We start from the raw sequence: 16,562 nt of genomic DNA on the forward strand, positions 1-16,562 counted from the left end.
CTTCAGTAGGGTAAAAACTGACTTTCCTTGTAGCTGGTCTGGGAAATAAGATTATGGCAAGAGTCACTAGATGACACTGTTACATAGTTTCACACTATATTTTTTCTAAGCGGCAGTGTTCAGTCTTTGAAGATGTGCTGTAGCATGTCTCATGTTTCAGTTCCTGTTAGCTTATACTGCTGCAAGCACCACAACAATTTCCTGTAGGATTGAATCTTTCTGGCTAGACTTTGCTAGAGAACAAAGCTTATCCTTCATTTTGGGTAGGGTTGAATAAAATTTGCAACCCAAAGACCCGGATTTGGCAGCAATATTTTCTCCCCTGTTAAGAATGAAATCTGCAAAGACCTCTGTCTTTGGAAAGCTCGTAAGATATTTATGTCCACCATGGGACAAGGCTGTGGTGGCACAGGGACTGCTGGTGATCTGATGTGATGCCTTTGGAGAGAGCAGGTCAGGAAGGTAGCCACAGCTGCTTTACTGGAAACCCACCTGCCCTTCCAGTTCAACCTGGTTCTGCTGTGGAGTGATGGACAGTTTGGAGCCACCATCATCCTTCATGTTTCCTTTGTCCCTTCTCCCAGTGGAAGGTTAAGAGCTTCTGGTTTTAAGTAAAGCTTTTTTTCTTCTCCATCTCATAAGATTGAAATAGACTCACCGGGCTCTATTATTTTATGCTTACGTCGTGTGCCATGTCAAGACTTTGCTGCAATGCAAGCAGTGGTATGCAATTATTGTCAGACTTCAGACATACTCATGTTCTTGTCACTCACATATTATCTCAAGACTTCCAGAGAATGACTTGAGACATCCTAACTAGGCAAGTCCTGAAATTAGAGTGGAAATGGCATGCTTTTAATTTGTTGGTTTGTTTTGTTTGTTTTCTCAGTTTTAAGCATGTGTCTGTAAAGCTTTCCCAATACAGTAATTTTATGAGCAATATGATAAAAAGCGATTTTTTTTTCTTTTGCTTTTGAGTTGCCCTGCTGGAATCGATTACTGGGTAGGAAAGGTCATTTTAAGGAAGCAGCTTTCAGGAGCATTACAGCAACAGCTCTTCTAAAAGCTGCTTTTGCTGCTGTTCACTGGAGCAAGAAAAAAGAAAAAAATAGTGAAGAAAGCTGAAATTGCAAAAAAAAAAAGGATATTATTTGCATCATTTCTCTTCACAGGCTAATAACATGTTTTCATAGTTTAGTCATAATGGAGGCTAAGAATTTTTGAAACTGATATGCTGCTATACGTTTAATTATAAATGCATTTCTATATAGAAGCTATTCTTGTTTTGCTAGTAAAAATGTACTACAAGTCACACTCAAACATTAATATGATAAAAATTGTTTATAAATATATTTTTTTCCTTAAAAGTATGAGAAAGCAACCAATATAAAAGCACAAAAATGGATGATTTTTTGAGCACTCATGTCATTGAGCATTGAGCACTCTGTACAGGGTTTGGCAATTTATAACAGGTTGTATTTGCACTCTCAGTCTAACATTAAATATCAGTAAGTTAAGTATCTGGTCAAAGTCAATAAACCTTGCTTATGATGTATTGCCCTCTGATGCTGCCAGTTTCTTTCCATTGTCTCTATTAGGACATTTGGTAATAGGGGTAGGTTATATACTTACTCTTAGATGGTTATTGTTACATGAAAAGAATCCTACCTTTAAGTCACTAACAAATTTAATTTTACACTGCATGTGGACAAAGGAAATAATCTATAGTGCCCCAACATTTGTTATCCATTTTCCCTATTATAAATCTACTAAGGGCATGTTCTATTGCCGCCAAAGATGTGTCTGCAGCTCTGGGCAGATACAAGTCAACTAGCTTTAATCAAGGTAATTTTTTCAGCCTTAAAAATAATGTAATGCCAGCAATACTGAGCTTGCCATGGGATGCAAAACTTACAGTAAAACATGGTATATAGCCTTAAGTACATCCCATGCTGCTGTGATTGCCCTGCTGTGGTGACTCAGATAGCTACTTTACAGACAGAACAGATTTGTCTGTATCAGTCCCAGTCACTTTGATTGCAGTAGACATTCTTTAACTCAGTAGGATATTTAATCTGCGATTATACATTACAATTTATATATATGAAAGCAGAACTGGGCTGCTTCCTTTTCCTATGCAATGCATCTGATATATCTACTAAAGCAAAGGCTGCTTAGTGTAAGCATGCACTGCTTTGCAAATACAGAGCCACCAGTATTTTTCTTGGATAACATTTGTTCCCAGTTGTAGCCATCAGAAGGTCAGAAGAAGTTCAAAACGACATGATGGAGTTATCTATTTTTTTAAAAAATGATCTAGATATTACCATAGCAAGTTATATTGTTTTGGTTGTATGATATAGAATTTTTATATTAATGCCATATTTTAAATGTACTTATAAAACAGTTGAGCTTTGACTGGTATACTTTAGATCTGTACAGTTTTATAATACAAGCATTTGCAAATTTACAGTTAAAATTATTTTGGCAAGGATTGCACATAGATGCATTTTGAAAGAAAAACTTTGGATAATTGTATCATGATGGATCTTTTGAGTCCTGTTCATTTCTGCTCTCAAAGATATTAAATCAATACAAATCTCAGGACTGACTCCACGCAATATGTGAATGATGTATGTGATAAGGTTTGGATTTTTTTCTCATTTGTGTGCGTGGTATATGTAGATGTGCCATTAAAGTTGACAGAGTTGCAATGTTAACGTCATGGTTTACCTCAGGTGTAAAATGGGAATTGCAATACATATCTTTTATACTTTTTACAGGTGAAAAGTGCAACAATCATTTGTTTTAAGTGAGGTAATATATTCCTGCTCTTTCTCTCCCATCATCACAATAATTTAAAACTCTGCCAGGTATCAGCTTGCTGCTGGTTATTGTTGTATTGACTTTTAGAGGATTTACCCCATAATTCAGAGACTGAAGCATAGACACTGCATTGTGCAGCATGATGCCTTTTGACACCATTTGTAGTCCTTTCATGGAATTTTGTATCTTCAGGCTTGCTTATGCCAGTATGACTTTGGGTCTGATTCTGATCCTATTTCCAATGTTAAAAATTTACTAGAAGCTGAGAGGGTTTTTTCACTGCTTGTTGATTTTGAACATTTTTAAAGAAATCACATTTTAGATTGAGAAAATGTCACAAAAGATGACATTTACATTTAATGTGTATGAAGTGTATCTATAATCAAACTATGTTATTGCTAATGGTCTACCTGTAGTGATTGGAATTGATATAATTCATAGTCATAACTATAGTGCTAGGAAGACAGCAATCCCTCCTGCATTTTCACTATGTTTGATGTAATAGATATAGAAGTTAAATCTCCTGAAATGTGGAAAAAGTATTGAAAAAGTAGCAAAAAAGTAAATGACAACAGGAAATGTCGTTTTCTTCCTTCAGGACTGCCAGACATTCTGTGTAATACAGGATATCCTGTATATATAGTGAAGTCAAATATGAAGAGCATACAGGGCACATTTTATCCTGTATTGTCATGGCAACAGTGCTTTTCCAAACATACAGCAGCTTAGGTTTCCAGAGATTCAGGAAAACAAGAACTGCATCTGGACCTATTGCCTATGCAACTGGTCCAGCACATGAGATTTTTTGAGTGTGTGCATACTATACACTGTGACTTCTGCCCAGCAGTGTTCCAGATTTCACCTTCTTCCTACTTCACATTTCATTATATGACTTCTAAAGCCAGTTATATGCTTTTGGGATGCTGTGAAGAAGATTATTAAAAATGCAGATGGGTATTAATGGGGATCAGCAAAGGTCAGTAGCCCAATCTATACCTCACTGTTGAGCAAAAGTTACTGTTTTTTGTGAACATTTTTTTTGTCACCACCATACTTCTTTTCTACTTACCTGTCACAGGGTCTGATATTCCAGGACACTATTCTTCCTGCATCCATAGTGAGAGACTCCACTGTACATTTCGCTCTTCCATGTGCTGAAATTTCAATGATATCAGTGACATAATAAGTACATAATAACTGAAAAATATTTAAATACTTTTTATAATTCTACACTGGAATCAGTGACGAAGTGGAGATTATTACAGCAGTGAAAGTTCTGGGGACAAAGGACACACATCCCTGCTAAAAACAGGCTTCATTAGTCCTGCTCACTGAGCAACTAGCCTTTGAACTATGGAGTGCTCCTGAATGTACTTCATTATTAAGCCTCTGGTAAGTGTCTTTCTCTCTCAGTCAGTTTGTTTATTCATCCTTGATTCCAAGGATTTGCTCAATTTTCTAGTAAGTATAATATATTTCTTATCCAGATGCCACATGGGATTACTAGACAATTTACTTATCTGGACAAAATATATGTCTTTCCTTTGAAGCCTGGAGTAACTCACATCCTTCTCTGCTCTCTATTGGAGAATGAAAAGTCTTTGAGAAAAAGAAGCAAATCTTCCACAGTGACATACTATCTTATTCTGTTGGACAATCCCCAATATTTTTTGACAGAATGAGTCAGCAGAGGCTAGAATCATGGTACATTAACCTCTACTGTCTCACTCTTCCCATACTCCCAGTTTCTTGGAGAGTTTTTAGACAGATTTGATCAGACTAAGATGACAATCCTGGGATTGCAACAGCTGTTTGGACTGTCTCAGTACAGTGTCTTATCTAAAGTTGGCCATGACTCTCTAATAGCAGCTACTCCCTCCCAGTGCTAAAGCACTTTTTCAACTTCTCCTCTCACCTTTTACTTTAATTTTTGGCTGAAAACATTGGACTCCTTAGTTTACTGTTGTTAGGTGGAGTGAGTGCAAGATACTAAACAACCAAGGGGTTTCAGTTTAGGAATGTTTTCAAAATAACTATAAAAAAAGAAATTTACGTTATCCACAGCATGTTGGAGGTCAGTTCACCCTCAAAACATAATGTCTGACAATTATGCTTTCTTAGTGTGGGTTAGAAAAAGAATATAGTAGACTTAGGAAAACATCATTATTTAAAAAGTGACACATTTCAACAAAGACATAAAATTGTAGGCAGTACAGAAAAGAAGCAAAACCTTAGGAAACCATTACTTCATTAGGACAAATATTTTATGTCTTTTCAAAGACTCCTTATTAAAAAGGGTGAGCTTTAGGACATTCATGTTTGCATGAAATCATAAATCTGTCATTTGAGAACAAGTAGTGCTTCTTTTTATGGATAAATAGATTTTTATTACAGCTTCATCAAATTCTTTGAAAGTAGTTAATCTGAGTGTATGGGTAGGAGCCAGAACATGGTTATTTTTAATATTCTCTTGTCTTAAGAGTGTAGTGGTCAAGCCAGTTAGAAAAGGCAGCTCCATACAGTAATTATGGGGTCTGTGAGGCATAAAAAGCAGTTGAACAAGGACTCATTTGCTTGCTGTTAGCAGGAACATGTTCCCCTTGAGGAATCTCTTAGAATATACAATTGACTCTATTATTTCACACATTGCTTAGCTTCTCCCACTCTTTCTTTAACATGCCTTCTCTTCCCCTTTGCCCTCAAATGGATGGGCTAATATGCAGCTTAAATTAATCTACCTTCCCAATGGGCTGGCAGCCAGGACATACTGTCAGGCCAAGAAAGACCTTAGATTTTAAGTTGTTTGCATGTATATTCAGAGATAGTTTTCTCCATGAATGGGAGGGAACTGGTAGAGCTCTGTACTCCACTGGGAAACCCCAGGTTTTCTCTTCTGGCAGAGGAGAAGTGTGGCAATTCCTGCTTGGCTTGGGAAAACTGGAAAGTTTCTGCTCTCCCCCCCTTCCCCCCCTCCCCACCACTAATCTCATTGTATTTTAGCAGAGAATTTCTGTGATTATGCATAAGCGAGAAAGAGAGAGGAAAAAAGTGGGGAAAGGTTATGCTTTCATCACATTTTCTGGGTCTCCCAATTCATTTAGCCTTATCTGTGTCTTTCAGATTGCAAGCTCTTAGGTGCCATGACTGTTCTTATGTATGGCTGTAATAGCCTATCACTGGTGTACAGTAGATAATTAGTTACAAACTGTTGGAGTTTTTCAAGGAGGAAACCAACTTTTTTTTTTCTTTCTTTTTTTTTCTTTTTTTTTTTCTTTTCTAGAAAATGTTGAGAAACTAAAACAGTTTGCATAAAAAATTAGTTTCAGGGAAAATTCTGATGAATAAAACTTTGGGAAAAATATGTTTCAAATCATCTAAACATGTTGTTCTTACATTTTCTAAACAGAAAGTTCATTTCTCAGTTCAGAACTCCTTTCAGTTTTAAAGTTCAGTAAACTTAGAATGAAGCATTTTGTTATGGTTTGCAAAATGTTGAAATAATCTAAATAACTTAAAAAAAAACAAAACCAAACCCCACAGAAAACTGAACCCAACCAAACCCAGAAAACCTTGCTCCGAAACATTTTGTTATTGTTATTGCTTTACGAACATTGTGAGGTTTTGGCTATATCCGGTAAAATATTTTGGATTAACCATTTTACTGTTAAAATTTTTGACATGGATTATAATCACTGGTTCTATTGGTTTCTAATTACTACATCTGGTTTGAGTTCTTTTGTAAAAAGGTCAACATTTAAGGGCAGTACACTTGTTGCTCAAACTATTCTGCTGTTTCTTAAATATAGTTGCTGCATCTGTTAGCCTACATAAGGCATCTAAATGTTTTCACTTGAAAGTGTTTGGGACAAAAAAAAATGCTATGTTACCTAAAATTATTTTAGCTGAGTTGAGAAAGGCTGGAAGGGTAAAGGTAAGCTGCATAATATTAGAGATGAAACAGAAAAATTCAGAATGGAATAGAAAAAAAGATTAACACAAACCTTTACATTCAGTCCTTGGTTTTTACTTTAATGAAGCATTCTTGGGCATTTTTCTGCTGCCTCGATAAAATGAGAGACAGAAAAAAGAAACATGATTAGAAAGTGGCTGATGGGAGAGTAGAGGCAAGTAAATAGAATATTGAGTAGCAATGGTTAGATATAGAAAATGAAGTTCGTATTAATAGCAATGAAAAGATTTCTTAATCTATTTAGAAAAAAGGGCAAAGAAGAACCAGAATAGCATAAAGGGTAGTCTTGGAACAAGACCATCTTGTAACTGCATGCTGTTCCATGCAGTCATGGAGCAGCACAACATGTAGATCCAAATGCAACCTTTTATAAAGCATGTTTATGTGTTGTATGTAACTTTAGGAGTGAAAATGTTTGACTCATTCTAGGAACAAGAAAACATGCCTCCTGCTGAATTGCCAACACTGTTACTTGTCAGCATCTCTGTGCTACTTAGACATCTCCAGTCCCATTACTGCCTTTGTTAGATACCAGATAGCTTCTGAGAACTACCTGAAGCCCTACAGCATCAAGCTTGGCTCCAAGCTAGCCTTTTGGAGATCTAACTTATATTTATTTGTAAATCTGTATCATTCTACAATTTAAAAAACTGAGTTCATGTATTGTAAATGAAGACCAGGATACAGCTTTACTGATTATTTTTAGATCTGATCTTTCTAGATTATATTTTTTTTTCTTGGCATAAGTCTAGAATGTGGATACTTAAAGGCGAAATGCTTAATTTTTATTATCATCCATGCAATTTTACAAAATAAGTTCTTCCATTCTCATCTGCAGAGGCTCTTATTCAGGTTTTAACCTTCACAGTGTGAAGATGTGATGAGTACATGAGCGGTTACTCAGATTTGCTGGTAGTGGTCTGAAATTAATTACAAAACACAGGTTTGCAACAATGAGCTTGTCAAAATCTGTCAAGCATTGATCTTTTTCCATGTCAGCAAATATGGAAATGAAAAGGATGAAGGAAATTTTGAGCTGAAGAGTAGTTGGAACCTGCTGTGTTTCATCCACTACAATAGACAGGCAAAACATTGTAATGATGAGTCTACCATTTGTTTACAGTATACACAATTTGTGACAGTGTATTTTATAAGTCTAAAAATTACACTTAATAAATATGAGAAGATACAGGTTTTCTTGATTACTTAAACCTAAATGTTTATTCAAGCTTTCATGAGATGTTTGTCTTAATTTAAACAGAGCTAGGACTGCTGAATGGATGCCATTTTTTTGATGTGGACTCAGTACACATGAAACAAGTTTTAATAACAGCTACACTCATTTAACCAGTAAATGCATTCTACAGAGGATTTGCTTCGCTTCAGGTTAGTTTGCCTACTGCAGTCAGAATGAAACTGAAGTTGACTTTTTATATGTAGATTGTATATAAAAGTTTTATCCTTTATATCAGGTAATAAAATGATTGCTGTCTTTAATTAAAAAAAAATCAGAAGAAACATATAAATATTGCTGCTGTAGATCATAGCAATGCAGTATTACTTGTATTTTCCCTTTTGGTGTTGATTTTATGTAGAAGTTGGAGACACTAACATATTGTGGATATTGCTGCTGAGAAGGGTAAAAGATAGGCTTGAAACACAGCCTGCAGGATGGAAGAGAGCCAATGCACTGAAAAATGGCAAGCATCACATTTAACAGCTGGACACAGAAATATTTCTCTTTAATTTGGTAGGAGAAAATTTTTTTCACAGCAGGGCACTCTCAAAAGAGCACAGCATCAAAGAGGGTGGGTCTCCTCAGTCAAACATCATCTGGCTCCAGTGATGGAGCAAAATGAATGAACTGTCAAGACTTTTTTCCAGTGTGTATGTTTTTGCCAAGTGAAAAGTAAAAGGTTCAGTGGCTTGTTGTGATCACAGACCAAAACCTGATAGTGGAAGGCTGATTCCCTAAAGTCTTCCTCTGATCAGCTGACAGGCAATGTCTGAAGAAGACCCCAGATTGATTGATGTTCCACTTTGTATTGACGGCCCCTGCCATCCAGAGAGATAAGTAAGATATGCCAAATGCTTAACAGCTCTGGAGGGCTTCTGCAACTGTGGCTCAAGCAATGTTCTAATTTAATGTTATCCTCACAGAAACAAACTCTCTTCCAATGAAACTTAATATGTTACTTAGCAATACCAGACCTGCACTCTTGCAAGAAAAAAATCCTACTTCACGTTCTGTGCTATGCATCCCCTGGCAATACCAGCACTACTCCTTAATGCATCATTTTCATCTGCTTCTTGACTCTGATTTCAGCTCCTAAGTATCACCATGCTGGTTTTCTGACAATCCTACAGTCTAACAGATTTGAAGGAATAATATAAGGCAGGCATTTTTTCAATGTAAAAACATGGCAATACAGTTTGTACAGCCATTATTCATTTGTTTTATGAAGAATCTCAGGCATAGTTTATCATATACTTTATTACTTGACCTTTTATTCATCATCTGGGGAACTTAGCATTCCAGACATTCCAAAATATTCCAAACTAATAATATCAGTGTGCCTTATTATATAAAACTCACAAAAGAGTAAAATATACATTCTAAAATACGTAATTTTTACTGAAATTTCTCATTTGTGGTAAGTCTTAATGAGACATTTAAAAAAAATAGAAAGAATTATCTGTGGAATCTATACTGTAGTAGTAAAAGGGTGCTCTGGTGTGATAAACATTCACACATACACTGTGTCCCTACCCATACTTACAGCCTCTGAGTGAATTTCAATAAACAGTACATGCAAAAAACCAAACCAAACCAAACTATCAAAATCCTTATGTTCTACAGCCACAGGATCTAGACATAGAATTTAAGTACTTGGTGTAGGTCATGCAACAAAGCTTTTTCAGCAGAGGAGCTGAACCCAGGCATCTGCACAGCAATTCCAGTGTCTGAACAGAGGTGCTTCATGCCATCTTAATCCCTGGAAAGTATCTAAGATGTAAAGGCAGGGCTGACAGGTAAGGGAGATCTGCTTGAATTCTGGAGCAGTCACTGGTGGCTCAGTGGGATACACTAGAAAAAGCACCCATGACAAACACTAGTGTAAACTTCAGTTTTGTCCTCTGAATACAGCTTTCTGTACCCTAGTCCAGTGAGTGGGTTACAAGCATTACACTAGGCAGCAATGCTTTTGACAGAACAAAGTAATGTACTTGACATTGCTTGAAAGTGAAGTTAATTGTAGACAGGCTTTTGTTTCAGAGTTGGTGTTTTTAAAACATAACTCATTTCTGAGTTTTTTACTTTTCCCAGGGTTTGTTTTTTTTTTTCCTCCTAGAATGACTGTGAACCATGAGTCAGGAATCTCAAAGTGAAGGTGGTGGAGGTCATCACCTTCTTGTTAACTGATGAGGTATCTCCAGAGATCCCTTTCCAACCTCAGTGATTCCACGATTCCCTGATTGTCCCTGGCTTAAAATGAGACCATAGCTTCTCATAGCAAATACAAAGGAAACTCCCTGTCTCAAGTTAAGAAGTCTTGCTTAGAAAGTTAGAGGAAATTGTATCTGCTTTTACATGCCTAAAAACCAGACAGGCATGCAGGGTTCCATAGTGTCTAAGTAAATAGAAACTTGAGTCCAGCTGACTTCAATGGCAGTATTAAGTCTAAATTGATAAGGATTTCTGCCGGTTTTACTGCAGGATTGAAAATATCCTAGGAGCTATGTGCTTGGGAAGATAAGTACCTTTCTATGCCAGTTCTTAAAATGCTGAAGGGTATACGGTATTGGTTCTTTAAAAATCCTAAATATAAAGAAAAGAATTAAAAGTCCCAAGTGCTTCAGAGTAAAATCAAACAAAATCTCTAATGTAGCAGGCTTTATTTACAGAATTATTGCCAGACTTAAACATCTGAAAGTATCACTAATGGTTGAGGCTAGGATTTCTAAGCCTAAAATCTGCTACCTTCTTGGAAGTGCTATTTCACACATAGATACACTTTCATGCATAAACTTATGAAAACATAGATTGGAACCATGTTTTGAAACTAAAAGTGTACTCCACAGAAGTTACAGGAGTAAGGGATCAAAACCTGTTCTCTCCTTGTGCCATCAGCCTCCCCTGGGTCAGTAGTAATGTAAGCCCTGAGCCACATTTGAACAGCAGACCTTCCTTGTTGTCCCTACAACTACCTTCTTTCTCACATATTAAAATCAGCACAATTTTGAATGATTTTCACTTATGAGTGTCCTTTGGTCCTTAGTGATTTCTTCAAAGTCACCAAATTATCTGTAAGTCACTTTAGGATCTATGTACTCACTCGTTTCAGCTGCATTGCCTAGTTTTTGATGTTGAGTGAAGAAATCAGACAAAATTTGGTTTTGCACATACTGCTTTGGAGTGTGGTCCTCTGTCACATCATGTTTGTGGTTAGCTATGCTGCCCTTTTAATTCTTTGCCTTACTGGATGAGTACATAAACAGGCTGAAAGAACATCTCAGCTGAATGACAGAGGACAATGGTTGCTTGTAGAAGAATGAAAAAAATATGAAACAAACACCTTTAAATTTCACTTTACAATGTCTGAAGTTTTTGAGAAACTGCAAGAAAATTGCCAAAGCTCTGTCATTACTTAGCAGTCATGTTTTTAAGGGCACCAGGGGCAACAAAGTTCACTATAACTGGCTTGATTCCTGGGCTCCGAAAATCATCTTAGGAGCTTTATTACTGAGTGAGTTCAGTGAGGCTTTCCAGATGAGTGATGGTTTCCAGCATCAGGCCACAGAGTCTTCTTGTAGCTCCCTTCCTAATATGTGTACTGGGATGTGCATCTATCAACCAACTGGTGTGAAAGACTTCTGTTTGGGTTATTGATCACTGGGTTATTGATCAGATTTGATCATTTACTCCCTGTTTTTAAATCATCTTTTCCTTTTTACTCTGTTTTTTCCTGGTCTCCTTGGGCACTGACCCTAGATTAGCAACACTTTTTGTCTTCATATTCCATGACCCACATAAATGAGACTGCAGAGAATAACTTCAGTTTGTTGCATTCACATGGTCTTCTGCTACTGGGGCTGCACTGGAATGCAGTGCAGTGAGGAGCATAGAAATTCCAACACCAAACAAAAATGTCTCCATTGCAGAATGACTTGTGACTGGAGTTTCACTGCTTTTTCTGTCCTGTCACTGAACCTGTCAGGAGAGTGCAAAAGCACACACTGAGGAGGCCACGTTACATAACTGGATACTGCAAGAGCACTGGGCTTTTACAGACTGTTTGCATGTGTGCAAGTTTCTGAATTCATGTGTTTTTTTTTCTGCCCCACTTCATCCCAGTTTTGTCCTGTTGTTCAGCAACACTGGTTTGCATTTTGTGTAATTCTTCCCTATTCCAGGATCAACATGGGCTAGTGTTAAAACAAACAGTTGAGATGATTTAAAACAAAATAAATTAATGAAGTCCACATAATCAGCAGAACATTACTTTCATGATATTTTCTGGAATAAGATCCCAATCCTTCAACTGCTTACATAGGTGCTTGATTTCACGCACAAGTAGTCCCATTGAGATCAATATACAACATGTGAGTATTTGCTGCATTGGGGTCTAAGTGAGAGATATTACAAGATGTACACTCACATATCAGATATAACTAATTATAAGAAATGACTTTGAATACTGTGAGCAGTTAAAGACCATTGGCTGTCAGTGTATGTTTCTGTACATTTTCACAGAGGTGTTTCATCCCAAGGAGAATACTGCCAACAAATGCTGTTTTTCACCTGATTTTAACCAGTGAGGCCTTCTGAAATGTCCTCCTTGCTCACTTATTTTGGATTTCTTTTCTTTTAATATTTTACAGCAGGTCAAAGTGATTTGGTGCATTTAAAAACATTTGGAAATCTTCATGATAATTGAAAGTATAAAGCAATTGACACCAGCTTGTATGCAAAACAAAAACTTCAAAAGCAAAAATCATTCTTTAAATGAGCTGTTGCATTTTCTATATGTCAACAGAATATTATCCAGCTACTTAAAAAATAGCACTTTAGAGTAGCTAGTTTTTGACACTACTTCACATATATGTAAAGACTGTAGTGAGCAGCTTTCACTATCTACATAATAATAAAACCAAAGTGTTCTTATTTCATCATAAGCCAGTAAACTTAGATGTTATCTGCAACATAATTATTATTTTATTTCTGATACCTATACATAAAGAGTTTGAAGGCAAAACAAATCAGTTAAACTTACAAAGCAATACTGAAATGTATGTGAAGCATTTATAATTAATGTCTTTCTGAAACAATGTCCATACAGATGAATAGGGAACTGGTCCAAATGTTTCCACTTAGAGTAAAATGAGGTTGCTGACATGTATACTATTTTTTTTTCATACCAGTTTTATGTGGGTAGTTGATTGTTACAGATTCAATATTTACTGGGCATCAAAGTTAAGATTATCACAATGGATAATACGATTTCTTTATAGTGGAAAAGAGTAAATTGCCTGTTTACTGTATAGGTAATTTAAAAGATAGTATGTAATTTATGAAGTATTACAATGTTTGAGGTGTGGTCTTTGTAAAGGATGTGATTATATAGTGTGTTGATTTCAAATCGCTATAGGCACCAATGTACTACAAAGAACTCAATCTAAATGAGTAAATTATCAAGTCATGCATACAAATCCAGTTTTCTTTCAGTTTGACATAAGAATTGCTAATAAATAAATAATGTATACATGCCATAATAAATGCTGGGAATCATTGCCATTTTGTTTAACAATCACTGCCTTAGGCAAGTCAAGTCACTGAATTGTACTAGTTATTCCAGGAGGTGAATACAATGCTATAATGGAAAATTAACAAAACAACAACAAAAGTGTTAAAAATTGCTGTTCCCTTCAAAGGAAAGCCAGATAGTGGAACCAGCCCCAAAAGAACCATAGTGGACATGCAAATCCTGGGCCTTTTTGCCTGTGCCTTTTTTCTCCAAACCTCCAAATGAACAAATGGACAAAGAAACACTGCCTGAGTGGATGAAGAGTTATGACCCATAGAGAGGAAACTGGACTCCGAAGTTTAGGATATGTCTGAAAGATTATGTGTCAGGCAGTAGGTCTTGCTGGCTCTGACAAAGGGTCAAAGGCTGCTTTGCTCTCTGCAGTGTCAGGAGTAGGCTTTATAGGTGTAATCTCTGAATGTAATGTCACGTAACTATGCAATGCAGCATGGACAACAAATAGGAGGACCTGGAAGACATTGTGCAGCAGGAAAATGATGACACAGTTGCCATCACAGAAACATGGTGGGATGACTCACACAGCTGGCATGCTGCAGTGGATGGCTATAAACTCTTCAGAAGGGATAAGCAAGGAAGGAGAGGTGGTGGGGTAGTTCCATATGTTAGGGAGAAAAAAGAAGGAAAAGGGCTGAGGTACTTAGTGCTTTCTTTGCCTCAGTCTTTAATAGTAAGACCAGTTGTTCTTGGAGTATTCAGACCCTGAGCTGGAAGACAGGGATAGGGAGCAGAATGAAGTCCCCATAATCCAAAGGGAAATGGTCAGCATCCTGCTACACCTAGATGCACCCAAATCTTTGGGGCTACAGACAAGGGTACTGAGGGAGCTGGTGAAAGTATTCATGAGACACTTTCAACCACTTATCAGCAGTCCTGGCTAAATGGGGAGGTCACAGTTGACTGGAGGTTAGAAAATCTGTTGTCCATCTGCCAGAAGGGCCAGAAGGAGGGTATGGGTAACTATAGGCCTGCCAGTCTGATGTTAGTGCCAGGGAAGGTTACGAAGCAGATCATCCTGAGTGCCATCACGTGGCACATGCAGAACAACCAAGAGATCAGGCCAGGTCAGCACGTGTTTATGAAAAGCAGGTGCTGCTTGACTGACCTGACCTCCCTCTGTGACAAGATGACCTGCTTAGTGAATGAGAAAAAGACTGTCAATGTTTAAAAAGTAAAGACTTTAGGAAAGCCTTTAGTAAAAATTTTGACACTGTTTCCCACAGCATTCTTCTGGCTGCTCATGGCTTGGATGGTACTCTTTGTTGGGTAAAAACTGTCTGGATGGCCAGGATACCAAGAGATGGTGAATGAAGATAAATCTGGTGGTGTTCCCCAGGGCTCAGTACTGGGGCTGGTTCTGTTTAATCTCTGTTGATGATCGGGAGGAGGCGATTGAGTGCACCCTCAGTAAGTTTACAAATGACACCAAGTCAGGTGGGATTGTTGATCTGCTGGAAGGCTCTGCAAAAGAATCTGGACAGGCTGGATGGTGAGCTGTGGCCAGTGGAGTGAGGTTCAACAAGGCAAAGTGCTTGGTCCTGCACTTTGGAAACAACAACCCCATGCAATTTTCCAGGCTTGGGGCAGAGTGTCTGGAAAGCTGCTCAGAGGAAAATGACCTGGGGGTGCTGATTGATGCAGTTAAACATGAGCCAGCTTGTGCCCAGGCAGCCAAGAAGGCCAACAGCATCCTGGCCTGTATCAGCAATAGTGTTGCCAGCAGGACCAGGGCAGGGATCATCCCCCTGTACTGCACTGGTGAGGCTGCACCTTGAACTCTGTGTTCAGCTCTGGACCCCTCACTACAAGAGAGACATTGAGGTGCTGGAGTGGGTCCAGAGAAGGGCAACAGAGCTGGCAAAGGGCCTGGAGCACAGGTCTGATGAGGAACAGCTAAGGGAACTGGGGATGTTTAGTCTGGCGAAGGGAAGGCTCAGGGAGGACCTTATTGCTCTCTACAGCTACATGAGAGGCGACTGTGGTGAGGTGGGTGTTGTTCTCCTAAGTAAGAAGTTACAGAACAAGAGGAAATGGCCTCAAGTTGTGCCAGGGGAAGTTTTGATTGGATAGTAGGAACAATTTGTTCACTGAAAATTTCTTCAAGCGCTGTAACAGGCTGTGCAGGGATGGTGGAGTCACCATCCCTGGAGGTATTTAAAAGACATTCAGATGTGGCACTGAGGGCCATAGTTTAGTTGTGGACTTGGCAGTACTAGGTAAAGGTTGGACTCATTAGTCTTAAAGCTCTTTTCCAGACTAAATGATTCTATGATTCTATAATTGCACACTTTTTACAAACTGTCAGCTTAGTACCCATGTTTATAAATGTTGTTTTTCTTGGTGTTGTTTTCAACTTCTGTTTAGAATACAGTCACCTGTAGAGGACTTTGTAGTGCTGTTTGTCAAAACGTCTCACAGGAGTGAGATTTACCTAATGTAGAGATTATTCAGTTCTGATGTCCAAAAAGCAAATGAAGAAGGTTTCAGTGTTGCTGTGGCTTGTAGGTTCATACATTATTAGAAAAAGAATATAATTTGTATGGTTGCTAGAATTTCTGACATGTCAGTGTGGTCAGACTGTTACAATCAACAATTTATGAAGTTCAGGTACTCATCAAAAGTACTCCTTGCTATCTTGACTCTTCCCACTGAAGGCAAGGGTAGAACTTCTTGTGGGAGAAGTCTAATACTGAGTGATTTCAAAATCCTATGACCTTATGCACGATGTCAATGAGAACAGCAGTAAACAGTAAAAAGCAAGGTTTCCTACTAACCTCAAGAATTAATTCTTGCATGTTTTACGGTTTTCTTCACATCTTTTTGATGTCTTGCAATGTAAAATATAATCATAATAGCTACTTTTACAGTACAAAAGTATATGCAAAGAAAGATTCCAGTCTCAGGACCAGTTTTTCTCCCTCTGCCTGCAAGGAAAATGAGAG

The 16,562-nt window shown here is 37.7% G+C and overlaps 1 protein-coding gene across 1 annotated transcript in view; it reads left to right on the forward strand.

Moving 5' to 3' along the window:
* PRDM6 (PR/SET domain 6) overlaps window positions 1-16,562 on the forward strand; it is a 71,892-nt gene that overhangs the window by 27,339 nt on the left and 27,991 nt on the right. The gene's annotated exons all lie outside the window — the stretch shown is intronic.

Source organism: Melopsittacus undulatus, chromosome Z (genome assembly GCF_012275295.1).
Source record: "Melopsittacus undulatus isolate bMelUnd1 chromosome Z, bMelUnd1.mat.Z, whole genome shotgun sequence".
Classification (NCBI taxonomy): Eukaryota; Metazoa; Chordata; class Aves; order Psittaciformes; family Psittaculidae; genus Melopsittacus; species Melopsittacus undulatus.